The sequence below is a fragment of the Cyanistes caeruleus genome, chromosome 6 (assembly GCF_971803275.1).
Source record: "Cyanistes caeruleus chromosome 6, bCyaCae1.hap1.1, whole genome shotgun sequence".
Lineage (NCBI taxonomy): Eukaryota > Metazoa > Chordata > Aves > Passeriformes > Paridae > Cyanistes > Cyanistes caeruleus.
This window is the reverse complement of record NC_141706.1, coordinates 27933920-27956167: the sequence shown is the minus strand read 5'-3', so window position 1 is coordinate 27956167 and position 22248 is coordinate 27933920. Positions and strand designations below refer to the sequence as shown.

At 46.2% G+C, this 22248-nt stretch overlaps 1 long non-coding RNA gene across 1 annotated transcript in view; it reads right to left on the bottom strand.

The window, feature by feature from the left end:
- LOC111930138 (uncharacterized) overlaps nt 1-22248 on the bottom strand; it is a 40470-nt gene that overhangs the window by 2809 nt on the left and 15413 nt on the right. The window contains exon 3 of the long non-coding RNA XR_015287801.1: nt 20647-20791. This is a non-coding gene — a long non-coding RNA (uncharacterized LOC111930138). The remainder of the gene's footprint in view (nt 1-20646; nt 20792-22248) is intronic.

The window sequence follows — 22248 nt, the reverse complement described above, 5'->3', positions numbered from 1 at the left end:
GAGTGATTTGAGACATCACCGGACTGCAAGTTGCTTAAAATCAGGTTGGAAGTGGGCAGGGGGGAGGGAGGCGCCTTTGGCAAGCGCTTCCATGGTGCATCTCCTGCTAACTGGGGTCTCCCCCAAACCGCGGCGGCTCCGTGCACCTCCCCCTCCTCCTCCCTCCCTATTATTTATGGGGTGATCCCAGTAAATCCCACCCTCCCCACCTCGAAATAAACCGAGGCTCACGATTACAGAGCATTTAATTAATCGCTCCGAAGAAATTTTTTTTTTATGAATTAATCTCGATCAACTAGGACACCCATATTTTCAAACACGGCTATGCCCTGGAAGGAGGGGGGGGGGTCGGCGGGGGGGGGTGGGGGGGGGGAAGGTGAGGATAGGAGAACTTTTAGGAAGTTTTATTCTATTTTTATTTTTCCATTAATGAAATAAAAAACGCCATACAGTTATCCGAATAAACGTGTGATTTGCTCCTTTAGGTAAAAGTCGATTAAAAAGTTAGGCTACTAGGCGACGGGGAATATTTTGACGTCTGGGGGACCAAGCGGAGTAGGAAAGGGGGGAAAGGGTGTTTATTTCTCTCACTACATAAATATCTAGAGACACATATATACACTCACAGCGGGAGGGGGGTTGGGGGGGTGGGTTGGACGGGGGAAAGGGAAAGGTGCCAGGAATTAATAATAGAAGCCCACAGAGTCTAGATAAGTCCAAGGCTCGGCGATCGCAGCTGCTGCTCCTTCGGCGAATGTGCCCTCCGCGAATGCTTTTTGGGGTAAGGGCTTCCCGGGTAGGTAGTTATGTACAGCAAGCCCAGACCGCAAAAAGATTCGCGAAGGACAAAGTCTCCCGCAGCTTCCTACATCCATCCATCCGGCTGCCACCATAACATCCACAGGACCCACGGGCGATCGGCTCCGCCGTCCCCCGCCACGCCGGGTCCCCACCCCCATCCCCGCCAAGTCCCGTTCCGAAGCCCAGGACCCCGCCGGGGCGAGGCGGCGCTGGGAGGGAAGGGGGGGTGTCCCGCCGCCCCCCTCCCCCCCGCGGCGGGGCCGGCGGCGCGGGGCCGCGGGAGCGTGGCGGAGCGCGGCGTGTCCGCGGCCCCGCTCCGCGCGGAGGCTCCGACGCTGGGCACGGGCGCTGCGTAAAGAGAAAACTCTCCCCCCTGAGCGCTAAATAAATAGAGAGCAGGCGGGCCTCTCATTGGTGCGGGCTAAAATCGTCACCCACCAATCAGAGGGCTCCTCACACTGCCTCGCTCGGCTTTTTTTTTTTTTTTTTTTCCTCCTTTTTTTTTTTTTTTTTTTTTTTTTTCATTTTTTTTCCCGAAAGGGGGAGAGGACAGGAGAGAAGAGCAGGAGGGAAGGAAGGATGGATAGAAGGAAGGAAGGGGGAAAGAAAAAAAAAAAAAGGAGGAAAAAAAAAATCCCTCTCCATGTTCAATTAGTCACCAAATCCGCGACAAGAGCACGTCCAAGAGTGCGGCTGGGCCAGCCCAGATCCCTTCTCGCTTCTGCCGCTCCCCGAGCCCCTCTCCGGGAATCCTCTGCCGAAGGGGCGCCGTTAAGCTAAGGACCAGCCCCGCCGCGGGCTATCCCGGGCGCAGAGCCGCTGGTCCCCCCGGCGGGGGCGCCCCAGGCCGCTCGCCACCTCGCGGCGGGCAGCCGGGGACACGGGCACCTGCCGCTGCCTTCTCCCCTGTTCCCCCCGCCACAGCGCGGGGAGCCTGCCAGACCCGAGGAGAGACCCTTCCGGGTCGGCGGGGGACGCGGGACGTCCCCTCCCCTCCGCTCCTAAGCGCCGTCCTGGGCGCTGAGCCACCTGCCACCGCCGCCAGCGAAGACACCCTCTCGCTAAAAGTTTCCAGGACGTGTCACTGAACTCCAGAGGTCTTCTCCTGAAAGCCTGCGGGGAACCAGAGGCCCCGCCAGTGCCAGGCGGCAGCGAGAGCAAGGCAAACACACCGCGTCGCGGCCCGCCCGCCGGGATGCCGAATGAGCTGGGGCAGAGACCCGCGGGGGACCGAGGGGACTCGCATCCCGGCCCGAACTCCAGAACTTGCAGTTCCGCCACTGCCCCGCGGCGGCAAAGGGTCCCGCGCGAGCGGCACGGGAAACCCACGCCTGACGCCCCCGCGCGTGTCCCATCCCGCACGGCCGCAGCTCCCTCCCGACGCTCCTGCCCGCCGGCCGCCACGACTCGCCGCGCCTCCCGAGCCCCCGGCGAGACCAGCGGCAGCGGCGCGACGGAACGGAGCGGAGCGGAGCGGAGCGCAGCGCAGGCAGGGCGGGCAGGGCGGCCGGGGCAGCGCAGGCAGCAGAAGTTTGAAAACCTCCAGCACTTACCTGGCGGGGCGCGTCCCTGGCCGCTCCGGGGAGTCCCGCGCAGGGTGCAACCATCACCAACAGTGTTTTGGTGTTTTTTTGGTGCTTTTTTTTTTTTTTTTTTTTTTTTGGAAAGCCCAAAAGCAAGGTCCCTTCCTTCAGGTGTGTATATAAGTTACTGTACTGTGTGGGAGGGTCACGATCTCACTAGGTGCAGAAGATTCCCCAGGATTAACCCCTCCTCTCCCTACCCCTTCTGCAACTTGTTGAGGATTTTATACACACACGCGCGCAGGCACGGGCACACGGGCACACACACGCACACACACACAACACGGACGGGAGAGCAAGGAGAAAGCGAGCTCCGCGGAGTCCGGCTGCCCCCCGACGCCGTTGTGATTGGATGGTCTTTTCATGGAGAGGGGACGTCTCAAGTCGAAGTCACGATTTCTCCTCAGTTTGGAACCATCTGTGACTGGAGCCATGACGCAGCCAGAGCACATTACTCACTTTTACAGTCACGACTTGGAAATCCGTGCAGTTTCCAACCAAAATTACACCGCCACCATTGAATTATTTAATAGGATCCAGTTAAGGGTAATCTTATGCATTGTGTCAAGTGAGGCAACGATCTAGGAGGGGAGGGCTGGGAAGGCGAGGGAGGGGGCGAGGAAGGAGGGCATTTCTTGTTTTTAATGCCTGTTTTGTAGAGATATATTAAGAGTTGCAACGATTGGCTGTACGTGTTGTAAGGGGATTTTTTTCTTGCTTTAAAAAAGCAACCAAAAAAAATAGATATCTGGTCCGTTTGTAAATACGACCACGCAAGCTCGGGGAAGGGATGGTTTAGACATTAAGAGGAGCCGTGGGTGGAGTACCGTGCTGTGAATTCAGGCGCTGGTGTTTGATTAATTGCAAGAAATTATGTCTTTTGTATGCCTAGATTAGAGCCATTGCATGCGGTCTTGGCCAGGAGGTGCTCTCACCCCAGCCCAGTGTACTGTGCTATACTGATGTTCATGGCTGCATCATGCCATTGTCTGCAGGATCCGCAATTGTTGCTGGGCTTTGTGTGGTAGGTGCACCATTTTCTAAGCTTGCTTTTACTGAGAGTCTATGGCTAAACGTGCTCCGAGGGAAGCTCCTTCTTTGGCTATTGTCTGCCTCGTGCGTTTTCCGTCCTTTGCAGGTCTGAGTCTGCTGCTAAGCCCCCTTCCACGGCGGTTTCGGAGGGGATACCATTGTCCGGGATAACGCGGTGGTGCATGTGAGTGCCAGACGGTGTTTCCTTGTCTCTTTTAATGCAGTCTGATGACATGCCTTTGCTAGCCGGAATGCCTGCGAACCTGCATGCTCGTAGCCTAGCGAGAACTTCCCCGGCTCTCAGAAGCAGTGAGGGGGTGACGGGTGGTTGCAGCACCGAGGTAACCCTACATAGCTACTCCGTACACACCACAACAATCCCCCACTACTTCGCCTCTAATTCAGTCATTCCACCAACTCCTCTGGTGAGGGCATGACTAAAGACGCGAAGGACGGGCAATAATAAAAACAGACGCTCGCACACACACGGTCTGCAAGAAAGTGTGAGCACTTAGAGGGGAAAAATGAGGTGGGAGGAGAAGGGGTGAGTCCAAATAAAGCAACCTATAGCCTCTTATTTTGCGGAGCACCATCATCAGGTACAGGCTCTTTCAAACGCACGGGCGGGAAGGGCAGGCGGCGCCGGGCGGAGGAGCGGCGCCGGGGAAGCCTCCGCGGGAGCGGCGCTGCGGGAGGCGCAGCGCGGCCCCCGCCCGGCGGGCACCGGGGCCGGCACCGGGACCGACCCCTGCTCGTGGCGGCGGCGGAGCGGCGGCGGGTTCAGCACCGGGGCGCGGACAGCTCCCGGCGGCCGCCCTGCGGGGAGCGCCCGGCCCGCGCCCCCGGCCCCGCCGCCGGCTCTGCCTCTCCCCCCGCGGAGGGCGAAAATAGAGGGGGGGGCGGGCAGGGAGAGGGGCTCAACAGCGCCGACAGAGAGAGAGAGAGAGTTGCAGCTCGCTATTGATTCAGAGATTTACCGACAGGGTGATTCCCCTTTCTACAAGAATTCCCTCTGTCTGAGCTCCGGGCATGCACCAAAATTCATTATGTAGACGAGTATACCCCTCTCGCTTTAGAGGAAAAGTAGAAAGGAAGGAAAAAATAATCCAGGCATGCATAAAATAAAGACAAGACTCACAGCCACTCTCTGCATCATGCACAGGAAAGATCACTACTTACCCAAACGGGAATTCCTCGGTTAGAGGAGGGAGGGGGAGGAGGGGGAAAGAGGGGGGGGGCGAGGGGGGGGAGAATCCAACAATTAATTTCCAGACAGGAGTTGGAAAAAAAATACTGCGGTGATGTCCAGGTTTTCTTCCACCCGCGCTCGCTTTTTATACAAGTGCAACCCTCTGTCTATTTCTGGAACGCGATCAAAACCCTGATGCTATTTTTAGCAGGTACTGGGGAAAAAAATCCACACACAAAGGCATTTTGCTGGAACGCTACGTCCAAAACATTAAATGTGCATTTAGTCTGTCCCCCTACAACACAACAACCCCCAACCAGGCACCCCCATACCCCAGCTTCTTTCTGCAACACCGTCTACATTTGCTTTAGATGCATCATTGCAGAGAAAAAAAAAAAAAAAAAAGCAAACCCACAACAAAAACAAACAAACAGAACCCTCACCAAACGACCCAAACTGACCGCCTTCCATGCTGTCCTATTGCACAAACCCCTAATCCACAGTTGTACTGAGTCTGTCTCTGTGCCTCTCTGCCTGTTGCCTTGCAAGCATTATTGTGTCTGTCTTCCTCCGGAGTCTTTACAAAGTGGGCTTTGGAAAAAACACAACCACCATGCACCCGTTTGCCATCATGCACAAATGTGGATTTCAGGCAGGGATGCTTGCTTTGCTGAGACACAGAGATGGTTTCATATACTGAACTGCACCCAGCACCAAGAAGGGTTGTTTTTAAAATAAATTCTCCCCACCCCACCCACTGCCTTTTCCCCCTTTAAGAAAATCCTTTGTTTGGAGAATAAAGGATCTATAAATATATATGTAAAAAAAGGGGTGTGTGTGTTTGCGTTCTAGTAATTCACTACGAGGGGGGACTGGGGAAAAAATAGAATCATTAGGGCTTGCAGGCTGCAAGGAGCCAGCCTGAGACTCCTTTGCAAGGCTGCGTCAGTTATCAGCTATTGACGTCACGTTCAGATTCTCCTCTTCAGAGGCTCTAGTTCATCATAAAAGATGTCTGTGCTTGGAGCTTTGTGCTTGCAGTAAGGCACTTCAATTCGAGGAAAAGAGTTAATTAGCAAGCCCCATATTTTGTGTAGTGCGGTTGTCTGTTCAGTTGCACAAAAATCCTGAGGGGGCTGGGGCCGGGGGGGGTGGGGGTGTGGGGATATGGGCTGGGGACAGGGAGATATTTCTTAAAAAACACACACATATCCCATGCAGAAGCACAGGCAGGGAAAGCAATCTGCATAGCCAGACCTTGCAAGAACATTACCCCCCCTCCATCCCCCTGCCCCTCCAGCCCCCTTCTCGTGGTTACCAATTTTAACAAAAAGCAATTTGGAAACATAAGCCTGTTTTCTGAATATTTGTGAGGAAAACAGCATGGGGGTTGATGAATATATTTTAGCATCCTTACTTTCTCTCTCTCCCTGTCACCCCCCCGCGTGCCCCCCCTCCCCATACCAACAACAGCACCTGCAGCAAGTCCCCCTACCACTTTACACTTGTATTTGGCTACTGTAGCAAAAGACAGATATTGATAAAACCAGGATTAATTCTGTATATTTGTCAGGCAAACAGCCCCGTCTCCTAGAATGACGCAAATAACAGATTCTATGGCTCTGGCTTTCTATATTCTGCACCCACGCACTCTGCTTGGTCTCCCACGGAATCAGCTACAGAGAGCAATGATCCAGATTATACAGAGAGAGGGGTGGGGGAAAGGGAGAGAATATCAAATGAAATTGCAATTAAAAATTATAATGCTGCTATTGTCTGTACGCAAATGGCTAAACCTGAGCTTGCACAGTGGTACACATACTCGCACCCCCGACCCCCCCTCGCCTCAAATCCAGGCATCAATAGCAACCAGACAAAAGAGAATTGTCTTGCTGACAAATGCGGGGTTTATCTGGCCAAGAGAGGGATTTTCTTTAAGCACCACACCTTTCCCTGCTCCCATTAAGCAAAACACATCTCTGAAACGACCTCTCTTGCCACTAAGTGTGTGAAGAGGGGTCAATTAACAAATGCAGCCGGAGAGGGGAGGGCACCAGGAGCCCTTCCACGGTCCCAGAGGAGCTAATGAGAACCTTGAAGAGCAGATCGCCTTCCCTGTCTCCCAGTCAAAGGGATGCAGCTGTTTCTTAAAATGCCTAAAAAAAGGCAAGCGCAAAGGGCTGTTGCTATTTTTAAACACATCTCTCATTTGTTGGAAAATGGCACTAAAAGCATTAAACAACCTCCTCACCCCGGGGACAGGCTCAGGCACACACGCCAGCACCCGAGGGAAAGCCAAGGTTTATGGGACCATCTCTTCACTTATTCAGGTGAGATATCCTACCATGCCCTGCTCACCATTAGCCCTTTTCACACCTTGTATGAAGAGAGAAGCAAAATGCTGGGGCAATCAAGAAGCCAGTAAGTTATTTACTGTCTAATCTGTACACACACATTCCTTATTTATTAACTCACTTAATTATTACCAACTTCTTTTGCAGACAATGAATTTCCTAATGTCAATAAACTGCAATCAATGAGGTAAGGCTGTCTCCTCCTCTGTCTCTTAGCCAGACAATGCCATTGCGAACTATGATAGTGATACAGCAGCAACCAGGGAGGGGGACATCACACACCTCTATGAGATCACATCATCGGCACTGCCAGGCTTGGGGAGACAGATTAAGCATTTTAAAATCACTACACACACTCTCTGGTAGAAATGAGCATCCATTTTCATTCATACACCTCTGGCATGCCAGCCACAAATCCATCTTCCCAGGACTGGGACAGATGCTGTGCTTCAGATCTAGGAGAAAAGCCCAACCTAAATCGTGTTTTTACCATATACACCTGGGAAAGTGGCCTTTATAGCAGTAGCAGCCCAGAAGCCAGACAGATGCAGAGAAATACCACTGTAGGGAAAGACCTTATACCAAGAACAGATCAAGAGACCTCAAGAGCCCAGAGAGCCAGACACACAACATACCTTCCTTGAGAAACTGCAACAAAGCTCATCCTGGGTTAATAAAAATATTAGGACACATAGGAGTTTGAAGATGGAGGAGTGCATACCTAAGCCATCTTCTGTCACTCAGACCCAAGAGTTTTCAGATAACCATGGTCTACTGTGGAAGGAGGGGATGATCATCTACTCTATCCCCTCCCACACACACCCCAAGGGTTTTGCATGTCTCTGTAATGTTCACCTCTGTGCACATAAACAGAGGAAAGCTGTTCAGCTTTAGTTTTTCTCTGTCACAGAGAAAAGGATATCAACCTGGTAGTGGACCAAGGATGATCTCTGATGTAGGTCAGGAGTGGGCATACTGGCAAGCCTTGCAGCTCCTGGACCTCAGGCCCTCTGTAGCCATAAAGAAGCCTGGAACTCCCTGCTTCACATCCTGAGCAGTTCCTTGCAGCCACATGTGTGGATTATTTAGGTTTGGTTTTGATTGTTTGTTTGTGTTGAAGGATGGAGGGTTGGGGTTTTTTGTGGGGTTTTTTTGTGGTTCTTTTTTTCTCTAAGCTCTCTAGTCTTAATGAAAGAGTAGATCTTCCTACCAATGGGTTTAACGTGTTCTCATGGAAGCTGTTGTACCGTCTTTCAGCCTCATTTTCATAAAACCAGTCTGCCTTCCTCTTTGCTCTCACCTGCTTGTCCAGCCCAATGCATCATCTCCATCTCAGCAGAACCATCTCCTGTCTTCCCTGCCTGCTGCTAAAGGCTTGGCTGAAGTGAGGTCCAGTGCCCAAAGGATCTCTCTCATGAAAAAAAAAAAAAAATGGAAGCTATCCAAACTGAAAAGAATGTTTGGCAGGTGACCATGTACCAAACAGAAATTCCCATTTCTCCTGATCCTTAGAAGCACTAAAAAGAAAATCTATCTTCTATCTCGATATTTTAGTTATTAGCCATCTCATTTTTGAACAATTAAGCCTCCCTGCCAATGAAGTCTTAATGAAAGAAATGGATTCTGTAGTTTTTCCTCCATTGTAAAGTGATATCTGACAGAGACTGAAGCAGCAGAGCCCCCATCAGCTGCAGGTATGTGGCCTTTCACCTATAGCTACTGAAGATGCCAAAGGGGCAGCCCAGCTTCTAACACATATGCTCCACATATCCAACTGTCCTTACTCTTGGAAATTTCCCTTTCAGACTTTGCCCTGATGGATAATGCCCCAGACTGGGATACTGCTATTATTACTAGTAAAACATTAGTGTGCACAAAATTGCTGCTCAAAACCAACTATGATTAAAAAGTAGTATACTTTGAAAATAAAAATACTATAAAATAAAAACTATTTTAGCGGCATTCATAATTTGTTTGGGGTTTTGATCCAGAAAATTCAAGGTACCACCTCCTCCTCAATTTGGCTTTGCTGTAGTTTTACAGTTACGACATCAGAACCTTGGAGTTCTGCTCAACTGTGAGCCATTCAATAACATAACTGCTATAAAATATTATCTTAACCAAGTCTTATTCCCACTAACATTTCAAGTCTGTTCTTGGCCTAGTTCACCCAAGCAGCTGAAAGACATGTGATATGTTCCAAACATAAGGAGAACAGAAGATAAACAGAAACAGAGTGAAACGCCACCAGGATATACTAGGATCTCACAAACTCACCTCATCTTTTTAAATAAAATTCACCTTGTATCAGGCCAACCAATAACTTCTGCTAGTTAAGTCTTGTTACAGGAAAATGTAGAACATAGAAGAAAGAGCAATCACATTGAAATGGAAATAAATTAGAGCAACATCTATTCAACAATTTGCTGTTTCTTATAGGTGGTAGAGTATATGCTAGCAAAAGGACTGAAGAAGAGTAATTTCTAGTTAAAGCAGAGGATTAGAATCTAGATATTCCTCTTCAATCACAAATTTGCTACAAGTGTTGATCTGAAATTTTTCATGGAAAGGCTTTTTCCTTGAACAATTTTGAGGTCCTCCTCAAATTTTAGATGAAGTGCCAATCACTTTATGCTTGGCATATCTACTCATGAAATGAAGATAAGACAATGCTCACTTACCTAAACAGGATGTTCTTGAAGATATCTATAGCATTGAGATAATCAATAAAAGTCATCATTAAGAAGACAGAAATATTATAAATAATCAGAGATCAGAGCATGCAAGGAAGCAAAAGGAGGTAAGGAACACTTTACCTCCAACATCAGAATGAGAAACTGCAGTAAAGAAAATCTCACCTGTGTCAGAAGATCAAGGGCTTATTAAGACTTCAATTTACCATTTTGAGAACCTGAGTGCATATACCAGGACACCAATAAAATAGACAAGTTGTGCAAGTATCATCTCACGCAGATTGTATTAATAAACACTTTGAACAGTTTGGGGTTGAAATGTCAGTATACGTGGGTTGCTTTGTCATCATTAGCTTTTCTATTTACATTATAGATATATATCATTACTATAACATGTAAAAGGATAGAAACTGGATTTTCCTCCAATGGCTGCAAAATCAGGCCCTGGAGACATACTTCTGTGTAACAGGGATGAAAAGAAGAAAAGCATTAGCATAATGAAGCTGGTGGAAAAAGAGTACTAAGGTCTCAATATTGAGGATGATATCAAAAGAAAATCATATCACTTCTTAATAAAAGTTAAACCTATGGAAGAAATACAGTGAATAGGCATCATACTTCAGATACAAGGAGCATAACCTTTGAGGAATCCTGCTACAAATTTGATAAGCCTTTACACTAAGATTTGTTTTTCATTAGCCTTTAAAATGGAACCTGTCACGAATGAGACCCATGACCTTTAACATAATGTGAGCACATGTCTGGCAACCACCTTAAAGAAAGAGTTATAAACAAGACCAAAAAGATAAGACAACACTTCAAGGTAAATTATACAGGAACTTGAACAGGTGGAAAATAAGGGAAGGCTGTGATGAAGAAATGCCAAAAATCTGTGTCAGTCTTTACCTCAAGGTATCCAGTATTACAGTCAGTGTGAGAGAATGGGATATGGATAGGGTGATATTGAAGTAATTTAGGAAGAATTTATTTACTGAGATAATAACACATTAAGACAAAGAATCCATCAAAGAAAAAAAAAGTCAAGTTCTCTCGAGGCAGAAGACAGTGAGGTGGGAAAAAGAAAATTTATTCATTTCTTAGATGGTGAGGTGAGGGACAAGGTGAGATGCCTAGGGTTATGAAGACACGGCCTTGTGAGTTCTTATCCTGATCTATGGTGCTCTTGTAACACTGTTCTTTCCTAATTTGTTGCTTCTGATTTGCTCTTCTTTATAATGTAGTTCAATGTGGCTATCAAAAATTGCAATAAAAAATTGCTACTCAGCTAGAAAATGTAACACATATTCAAATAAGGACAGGATGGTGATTTCATCAGTCACTCCTCTACTTACCTTTTTGGGCTAAAAAAAAAGTCCCAAATTCACACTGTTCAGTAGTCCTGGAATTCCTATCTCTCTAGACCCCCAAATTACAGAAATCCACATTCAATAAAGCAGAAACATCTGGCAGTTTCTAATAACATGAAGGAAAATTAAAACACAAATGGATCAAAAGATCTAGATCACATATGACTTTTTGTCTGAACATCTATTTTTATCCTTGGTTACCATTTATGCACTGTGTGCTAACAGCAAGTTCAACCCTATAAATGGCACCAAGATCCAAGCTGTTTGTGCTCAGATCCAAGCTGTGTTTTCTATGCAAGCCACTGGTTCCCTGACTGTGACTGGAAAACCATCAGTGTGTACAGAACTTGTGGAAGTCCCAGGAGGTCCAGCTGGGCAAGCACCAATGGCTCCTACTTTCCCAGATGCTGAAATCTTCTCAATAGAAACATGCTAGACTTCATATTATTTTATTTTGCCAAATAAATGGCAATGTCTATTAGTACATGGTGTTATTTGGTCATGAACTGGGAGGAGATAATTCATGTGACTGGGCACAGGAGTGGAAACATCTACAAGTTTTTACGTTAAGACATGCTTCAGCTCCCCTAGGGAAAACTGTGACAGCTGCTGACTAACAGCTATCACTGAGAAGACAAGACATGCCATGAAATTCACAGGAAGAAGGACACACTTCATTACTTGGAAAAGTATAGGCCCTTAAGAAAGTCCTCAGAAACTCCACTGCATTGCACACACCTGATCAAACCACTACCACCAGCCAGTATATGGCCAAATGCAGGTAGGGGAACTGCAGTGGTTCTCTCCATTTTGTCCCCTCTAAAGTACAGGATGGGCAACAGCTCTGTCTCTGGTCCTTGCTGTGGCTGTATGTACATCCTTTTCATGACAAGAGATGTGCATTAATACTTACCCAGCTCATGATGTGAACTGGATGGAGAAGTATCATACATAACTTACAGAGTATTAGTAGAATATCTGGAGATCCATGGATGAGCAACAGAGAAGTGCAGGCTATTATCATATTGCTATAAATGCCTGCTGCAGAGCCAGGGGATGAAACCCATATACTTATGCAAATGCCTCACAGATCACTGTTTTGTGCTGCTTTTGCAGTAATTGCAATTATTATAGGACTATATGAACAGAGATACAAAGATTGAATTACATTCCATGTAATGATTTTCTGAGTAGTTCAAGGTTTGCATGTAAAAGCTATTCTGAGTTGTTGTTCAAGACTGACAATGAGCATTTAGCTAAATTTAGAAATGTGTTAATTTTTGTTAACGTTAATATTGTATCAGCTGATTGCTCCTTACATTAGCAACGCGTCACAAGTTAAACTTTCAAACGTGAGCTACATTATCATATGCTGGCAATCTCAGATTAAGCTCCCATCCTACTGGATGCTGTGAAAACCCAGAATAAAAAAGTAACAGTGTGGAACATTCTATATGGGAAACAACACTTGAAAACAGGTTGGAGCACTAAAATAAATCTTGGTCATTACTCAGGGGGGACAAAAAGTAAAAATAATGACAGACAATGTCATTGTTATGTACCTATCTGTGATGTGATAGGTACTGGACAAAATAATGAACAAGACTCAGTACCTGCCCCATAAAGTTACAATTCAAATGGAAGGGCACAGAACAGAGTCCCATAAAAAACAGAGGGAAATCATTTGTGTCCCAGCATAGTTTTGTATTTCGGGATGGTTATCTTTTGCAGAAATATTATTTTTACATTATAAATTATATTATGGAGTTAACAGATTATTTATATTATAAATTATATTATTTATATATAAATATATATTACAATACATATATATAATAAATATAATAGATATAAACGATATTGTGCAGATAATTTTGATAGTATTACAGTAAGTGACAGACAAGCTTATAGGAAGGAGATCTTGGGTTGTACAAAGAGAAGTGGAAAGCAAGCAGTAAGAGCAAGATGCATGGCCTCATACAGTGGGAGTCAACGGGAAGCTGGTGGCTAAGCCTGAGAAGCAGGAGGAACTGAAGGTTCTACACAACAAGAATCTGCAAGAATGTGTTGCAATAGAGCAAATATGAGGGCTGAAACAACCTTTGAATCTTATTTGTGATCCTGGTGTTTCAAGGGGAAAAATGTCATAGAATATCAAAAAATACTCCAATGAGTATGAGGATGAGTGGAGCCACTCATCTTGGCTTGATACTAGGTTTTCAGTTGAGAAAGTAGAGGTGTAATAACTGGGCAGTGGGACTGCACATAGGTGTCACTGAATTTTGGAGTGTCTTTCAGAGAGGTCTGTAGTGGAATTGAGAGAGGGCAGTTCTTCTGCCAGACAGTTTGTGGCCTTGTGTCCTCTTGCTCATTTTTCTATAAACTAAAAGGGAGTCCAAGCAATAAACTGTTTTGCTCTACCTCACCAGCACTGACCTTTTGTCCAGTCCTTCTACAGAACGCACAGTTTAGTAGAAGAAAGAGTTTTGCTTCTTGTGCCCAGAGTTTATAAGGTGGTGTGGGGTTGCCTCTCTGAAGGCTTTTAATGAGAAAGTGGTACTCTCATTGCCCATTTCCTATGAAGAAGATTGTATCTAGACCTCCAGAGGTACTATACAATTCTTGGTAAGACCATTCAAAGAAGTACTTTGAGAAGAAATACAGGATTTTCATCTATATGGCTGTCCACCTGACACCCAATATGGTGACATAAACGACCACCATCTTAAATAAAATCTTCACTTTGGCATTAGCTTATGCAGTCTCCTTGAGATAAGTTGCATCACAGCACATAGTTTAACATGAGAAAATCAGGAGTAGCAGAAGACCATACAAATCAGAAGGAGTCCTAATAAGGAATATCCTTCTGCACAAGCATCTAAACCAACACAAGCCTTTTCAGGGTAAGATCCTGCGTTGATGCGCTCCTGTTCACTGTTGGACTAGGAGGAGATGGTAGAAGAGAGAAAGGACACAGCAGAAAAAGAAGTATCAATTGGCTCTTTTGATACAGAGAATCCTTCTAAACCTGACATGAAAAGACACAGCATCTGGAAAGCTGCAGAAGGGTAGATGAGCAGTGTGCAAGCTGGAGAATTCCCTCTATTGCACAAGCTATGCAAATGTAATTGTAGGCTAGAAAGTGCAGTGACTCATAGGTGAAGTGGATGTGAGAATATCTGGGTTAAAGAGAGTTTGTACAGAGAAGACCTCTGTGTTCTGTGTAGGACCTCAGAAGTTCCCAGAGAGAAAGAAGTGAAAGGAGTTAATGAAAACCCATTACCAAGAGTCATGCTGCCACAAGCTGCTTTCTTGAAGTATCAAGGGAGGAGCTCCTGAAGCTGTTTAAACCTGGTGGCATTTCAAAACATTCAGATATCCAGAGCAGTAGAAGATTTGGGGGATGGGACAAGGAGCAGAGAAAAGAAAAGATGAAGCACAAACTTCAGTAAAAAAGGGTTGGGAACAGCTTGGGCTTTTGACAGAAGATGACAGAGGTCATTGAAGCAAAAATCAGAGGTGTTAATGCAGATTATGAGGGCACAGGTTGGACCTGAAACAGCATCCCAAGGTGACACACTCCTGCTGCTGTAATGTTATGTGGAGGAAACAAGAGAGTGGCACTGTCCTGGGATGTTTCACCTTTTGCAGTCTCATTACTTAGATGACATATTCACAGGAATAAAACACAGGATTTCCATGTTTCCTCAGCTGGACAGGCAAATGAGAGATGAGGGGTCAACAGATGGCAGTAGAGGTGATTCAAGTCCAAGTTTACTTGAGATCTCCAAATTTCTGCAAGGGAGGTGGACCAATGATACAGCAGGCATCAGAAAAATTAAGTGTTGGATATGTTCAAGACCAGGTTGGATAGGGCCTTGAACAACATGGTCAAGTGGACAATGCCCCTGGAGGTTGGAACTTAAAGATGATCTTTAAGATCCCTTCCAACCCATTCTATGACTCCATGACTAAGAAATGAGTGCTTTGTAACCAGCACCCCATTCTTGATAGATCTATCCTTCATGACAAGGGGTGAAAATAGTGTATGAGCAAGTGTGAAGGGAAAATGTTACCTCCTAACCACCTCACTTTTGACTTTCTGCACAACCTGCAACAGCTTTGACTTCCACTGCCACCTCACCCTTCTGAGGCACTTGGTCATCACCCTGCAGTTGCATGTTGTGTGCCCTCTGAGGTCAGGCTGCTTCATGGCTCTGCTGAGTGCCCTGAGATTCCTCCGAAGAAAAGGCATTGCCCAAGGTGTGACACATTACTCATATTGTGCCTTGTGTCAGTTGTCACAAGGCATTATTCTTCTAGTTATATAGAACTTGAGCAGGATTCTCTGAAGGAAAAAATGCTTTCCACTGGTTACAGTAGTTAGTCCCCACAGCTACTTTGGAAACCTTCCCCTCATACAGTGAGGACCACCCAACTTTTTCCAGTTAAAAAACCTGCTCGAAATTAGTAATAAATCAAACCCTCTCTTCTCAGGCAAGACATCTCTTGATAACCACATCGAGTGCAGCAGCAGTAAAGAAAAGCAGGATGTGCACCACAGATGGCTGCAGCCAAGGTGGAGACTAAGATTCAGTAGCTGCTAAACTCCCATTTTCTCGAGCTAACAGTATCTGCAATTTGCAAGCCACCAAGAATTAACCGAGAATTTTGGCATCTTGGCTTGCACATTGCAGAGCAGCAAAGTTTGGAACATGTAATTCTCTTTAGTTTCTCTATAGATCAGCTTTCAGAAATTACTATGTATAAAGATTTCCCTCTACAGGTGGTTAGAGCTTGTAACAGCCTCTCACTTTCCTGCATCAGTTTAATTAGAATTTTTCTCATCATTTACTTTGTTACTATTTTGCCTATTTCCTCCCCTCCACTATGGACTTTCAATCTATTCCCAGTGGTAGCAAATTGTCTGTGCAAGAAATGTCAACTCCCTCCCATCCACCTTAAGCTTCAGCACTGCTGACTTTGACTCTTTCTGCAATTAAAATTTCATTTGCAAGCTCGTTTCCCCAGTGACTTGACGCCTTTCTTCTCCCCCCTCCCCAAAATGTGACAAAATGAAAGTTGCAGCCTCTATAAAAAGTGTGTGGGGGTCTTAAATGCATAGCTCCCTGCCTGCAGTTTGAGCTCGCAAACTAGCATGCTTTCCTGCAGGAACATCAAATGCACAGGACACACGACACGACAGTCTAGAGAACTCTTCACAAGGAGGGGGAATGCAACGCTGTCCAGTCTTTTCCAAGGCAGGCAGCCGAACAAATCAGAAAAGTCTGCTTTTTGTAAAAGCATCTAACAACTGAAATCAGAAAACTTTGCAAAAAGCAAAAGGAGAACACCTGCACACACACACACACGCACGCACACGCACAGAGAAACCTACCTTGCAAAATCTTCTTCACTTATTTTTGTATGCAAAGAAAAAAAATCAACAAAGCAAAACAATCCCCAAACAAAACAAAAATAAATAACTCCCTCCCCTCCAAAACTGCTTTCTCCTCTTCCCCACGCCTTAGCTGGATTTCTAGGGAATTTGGGGACTGGTGGGAAGAGCCGAGGGTGGAGGGGCTATATAAATAAACTAGAGCGTTTCGAGCTGTGTATCGCGAAAGGCTGTGGGTTTCGCGTAATGTGTGCCTGCACTCTTCCAGGAGAAAGGCAAAAAAAAAAAAAAAAAAAAAAAAAAAAAGAAGAGGGGAAAAAAAAAAAAAAAAAAAGCCAGTTCGTGTTCAGAGCCTGACTTGGAGACAGGGAGAAGCAGCAGCCCCCTCCTCCCCTCCCCCGCCGCCCCCCCGCCCCGCCGCCCACGCACCACCCCCGCACCGCCGAGCCCGGCACCTCCTGAGCGAGTGCGCGGGACGGAATCGCTCAGCCCCCGCCGCCCCGCGCCCCCGCCGCTATTTATAGCCCGCGGTCCCGGCCGGCCGGGCGGGCACACGCGTGTCCCTGCCTGCCTCCCTCCCTCCCTCCCTCCCTCCGGGTGCGTGCACCGCCACAATAACGCTGCCTTTCACAGGTAGCGAGGGGGTGGGCTTCTTTTTCACCACACTGCCTCTCACCGCGGATTTTTTTTTTTTTTTTTTTTTTTTTTGGGGGGTGGGGGGAGCGGGGGGCGACTACAAACAGCCCCCGAGGTGCGTGGGGGGCGGGGTGGCCAGGGAGGCGGCGGGGGTTTGTGTGCGGGAGCCGGGGTGTTGGAGCGGGCTCCCAGCCCTTGGCTCCCGGTAGCACAGTCAGTTCCTCCAGTGTGTGCTATTGACCTGCATTGACGTCATTGCGTCATTAGGTCTCCCTTAGAAACACTGACTTTCAAAAATAGTATCAAATTAATTCAACTGGCAGAGAGAAGCCACTAGCTGGAATGAGCCATAAAACTCCAGAATCTTCAGCCCGGCTTTGCTGTGCCAGCCCACCCCCCTCCCCCCAACTCCCCACCCCCCCCCCCCCCCCCCAGCCAAGCGGGCAGAAATCAGATTGTATGGAAAATACCACCGATGGAATAAAAAAAGAGAGAAAGAAAAAAAAAAAAAAAAAGGAGGGGGGAAGAGGGAGACCAAATTAGATTGCAAACCCTAGACCAGCCTCTCTCCCTCTCTTTCCTTTCTCTCTCCCTCTCCCCTCCTTTCCCTTTTCTGATCTAAAAATATCCCCCTTGCTTGAGCTGACTGCGGTATCTTTTGTGTTGCATCTTTCTGTTTTTAGCCTTTGCATGAGCCATTGAAGGGTGGCCTGCAAGAGATCAGAAGCACAAGATATTGATCTATCGATACCCTCTGGGGCCAAGAATTAATTTTAAATGAAAGAGCTGCACCTTGATTTTGGCAGTGGGTGGGTGGGCAGATGACAGGGGTTATTTTAGGATACCATTCACATTCTATGAAGCCGCAGCTTCCACTTTCTCCCTCTAGATTCATTTTAAAAATATCTTTCCTTCCTCACCCCACCTCTCTCACGTGGACCTGTGGGCAAGCACATGTCACCCCCATTCATACAAACACAATGCAACGGAGCAGCGGTAATTTGCAGAGATGGTACATTCACAAACAGCAACCCAGTCGCTTTAATGCAGGTTGATTTCACAGAGAGGACACCGCAGCCCAGAGGAATTTGATTAGACCGGTGACTTAAATTTGCAAGCTGCTTATTGGGTTCCTTATTGTCTTCATTCTAAGTTAGCAAAACTGATTTAATGTCTCTCTCTCTTCCTTTTTTTAAAAAAAAATAAATAAAAGAAAAATTCCATTTACACTGTAGATGGTAGACTTAAATCTTAGAACCAGTGGTAAAGGACAGTGAAAAACATTGATGGCGATCAGCATTTGAGTGCTTTGCATCAAGGCACACACCCATGGCCTGATACAGCTATATCTATCCATGACCTACACGATGCAGAGCTGTATATACGTACCAAGCAGCAAATCTAATCCTGCAATGTTCACAACACAGGAGACTGAGGATTTTTTTTTTTTTTGCATTGGTGAAAATATTCAGAAACATAGCCACAGTGCTAGACAGTAATAATTTGCAAGATCAGGCCATAAATAGGGCTCTAGCCCTGCAAACATTTATTCACGTGCCAAGTGTTAAGACTGTGACTAATCTAATTTGAAATCAAGGGGATTACTCATAGTAGTAACATTAAACTCATGCATGTTTGCAGGATCAGGGCCTAAGTGATTAATCACCACTGCAGCTAGGCACTTTTGGGTACACCATTTATTACTTACAATACTTCAGCACTGTATACACTCAGATCCATGCTGGAGAGTGTGCATTGCTCTGCTGTAGCGAAGAATGAGCATCGTATTCTGCTGAATGAGGAAGTATGCAACACACCCCAATACTCATATGCTCGATCTGATTTTTGCAATACTGATGAACTTCCCAGAGGCCCTGGCTAAAACCACTTGGGGCAAATTTGGAGTCATTTGAGCAAGGAGCTGCAGATGCACAGCCTGCCTGAGATGGGCATCTCACGTGTCATTTGTGTGCACAGAGGCTCCACTCCTAGTTCCGAGGGAGAAATAGAGAAAGACTAAAAGCACGGCCATTGTATGAATCATTCATTCATGCATTCATTCATCTTTGTATTACTACTGATATTATTATTATTACTACTACTATTATTATTGTCATCATTATCATCATCCTCATCATGGTTTTGCAAAAGATGTCTTGGCCCTGTTCAGACTGGTTTGTTCTTTGATATTCATTTCTGCTGCTGCTCAGCACCAGTGATGACACTACTGCAAAAGTGATTGACCTTTGACCTTAGGTCCACACACAAGTTTGTGGCAAACTATGGAGTCAAAGAAAGTGAGTTGCATGTGAGAAGGAAGACCTGCTGAGGCAAGAAGGCTTCCAGGCAGCTTGCTGGGAAAACAACTGAGTGATCCACGTGGATCACAGGGTGCCATGGGCTGTTGGCTAAACCTGAGCAGCACTCGTGCACTGTGCAGGTGACTTCTCTTGACAGTTTTGGGAACAGAGTGATATACATGCTGCTCATGTTTTACAAGAGCTCCTTTTGTCCAAACCCCACTATCTCTGGTTTAAACCAACGTTTGTGAGTTCTCTAAAATAAACAGTCCAATGTTGTTTTAGAAACATAAGTAGCCAGGAAAAATCAGTAATGACTTACTGAGGGAAGATAGAAGACAGTTAAAAACAACAGGATTAGGTTACCTGGAGCAAGGAAAGTGAATGCAGTCAAAGAAAAACAAGCAATTTGGTCATCTACTCCAATATGTCACTGACAAAAAAATCCCTTTAGCACAAACTATTCTGAAGTTCCTAAATTTTTTACATTCTGGGGGTAGTGGACAGAAGGAAGGCTTTGGGGCATGTGCACCGGCTGAAGAGGGGCAGGGTGAGTTGGCTGGATGCAGAACAAAGGAGTGTCTGGAGGAGAGCACAGAAAGGAGAGGATAGGATTCTGAAAGCACAAAAGCAATTAGAGTGAGTGGGTTAGAAGACAACAGGAAAAAAGGCAAGGGAGTAGAGCTGGGGCCTGGTGTAGAATGAAGACCATGTAGGCAGTTATGAGGACAAATTAGAAGCACCTCCCATTCCTCTCTGTGTAAACGCAGTACAGAGGAATTCTGCTGGGCTCCAAGCTTGTCTCTGGCCAGAGCCACCTGGTGCTGTGTAGACATTGCTTTCCTTCATGTGGCACTTTTGCTTGACCAAGAATGAGTTTCTGAATTTCCAGAGCTGTCAACACCCTTCCCAAGGCAGCCTGGGGCTGACCCTTGGCTCTCGTCCCTTGTGCTGCCACTCTGCGCATGGTGCACTCACACCTCAAAGCACTGCTGTGCTCTTACTTGCCCACAGATATGTCAAATAACCTGCAAGTGTGATGTGGGAAGCAGAAGGGTAAAGCTGGGATGGACATGTGGGAGGAAACAAGGGAGGAGAGCTGCAAACAGAGCTGCATGGAAAGGAAGGGGAAGGTGTCAGAAGGTATGGAGGTAGAAAGTGTGGGTGCAATGAAAGAGATTTCAGAGGACCTGAAACGTTGTAGGAAGTAAAAAGAGCACAAAGGAATATGGTAGATGAAAGCAGGGAAAAAAAATGAGAGGAGCTGATCAACTTCAGAACCAACACCCATACCTCACAAGGCTTTGTTTCAGGTCTCCTGCTTGTTGTATGCACTCCCTTCACATTTGTCACACAGTCTCCACTACAAAGTGTAGTCAGTGGCCCAGGCTACTCCACAGTCTTTCCCAATGTCCTCTTCAGAGATTCTTGTTGGTACCTGCAAACACAGGAACATTAAGAGGAAAGTAGTGTGCAAGACAGTGAACAAAATCCAGTGCGGGGACCTGGGCTCTCAGCATGGAAAAGCTTATATTTTTCTGGGTGTGTGTATGTTTGTGTGAACTGAAGAAGACTTGGTGTGACTTGGTATCCAAAACTTTGCTTAGAGGGAATTAAATTTCCTTCATTTCCCTTCAGGAAGTAGAGAAGCAGAGAGCAGGTAAAAGCAAGCAAGGAAACTGAAGAGACCCAGAACTGTTGCAGACATTGCTGTTTGCAATGTGAGCCCAACTTTGCCCTCTGGGTGCTGTCCCACATCAGGGCTCTCACCTGCCATTGCATGTACACTGGAAATTAGTATGGAGGACTCCTGGACAAAGTCTAATGTCTCCCTTGCTGTGGCAAAACACAAGGCAAGGTCACACAAGCAAACAGGTGCAAGTTAGGTTTGGCCTCTGTTCCAGTGCTGAGCCTACATACATCACATAAAAAGATGTCTTGACTTTTCCCTTTCTTTACAGATTCCTTCTGTGCAATGGCCTAGCTCGTCCCTTCCAGTGGCCATATCACATCACTAGGCTGTGGACAATTCCTGCAGACACATTGGCCAGACTTGCCAGTGAACCAAATAACCCACACACCATCTCTCAACATAGACCTTGCAGTGTATCATGATATCAGCTTTCCCAAGCTACACTGGCAGACAATCAATACAGCTACAGTCAACACAGTTAATATACTCAGAATAGATGCAGATAAATGCTGGATTTCCAATTTGTTGTCTGCGATTCTAATAATAGCACACCCAAAGAGAGTGTCTCAGGTCTATTTATTAGGCTCCTCAGTGTTTGCCATGCCACTTCCAGGAGCTAATGCTAGCAGCTCACAGTTAGGATCGTGTTGGGAAGAGATATTTCTTTTAGCATTTCATTGTTGACTTCTTAGGCATTGCAGTCCTATGACTGTTGGAATTTTCTAGAAGAGCAGGGAGTTACCATACCACCTGTGCAGCAGCAAATGTTGTAAGCACTAAATAATAGTGAAAGGAGGCAGTTAAGTGCACACAGTGCTGTATGGTTCAGTATAAGAGAGCGTGCTGTACACAAGGAGATTGCAGTCTAAATGAGGGACTGTACAAAGAAAAACAATTAGAAGAGAGGAAGAAGGATGGACAAAGTAAGTTACTAAATTTCACTGTGGGTGGGACAGATACATCTTGCTATTTTCAGCTTTTAAATCAAATTGGCATCCTGTATTTAAAGACTATTAGGAATTACTGCAAGAGCTTCAGTCCTGGAAGAAGAACCAGGAGATTTTCAGTCTGGATAAGCATCATGGCACATGGCTTTAGGGGTATTAGAGGCCACAGGCTACAGAGAGCACACAAGCAAGTGCCTGTGTCTAGCCTCGAGTCAAAGGAAGATGTCTTTTTTCCCACATGCAGAAGTGTTAGCC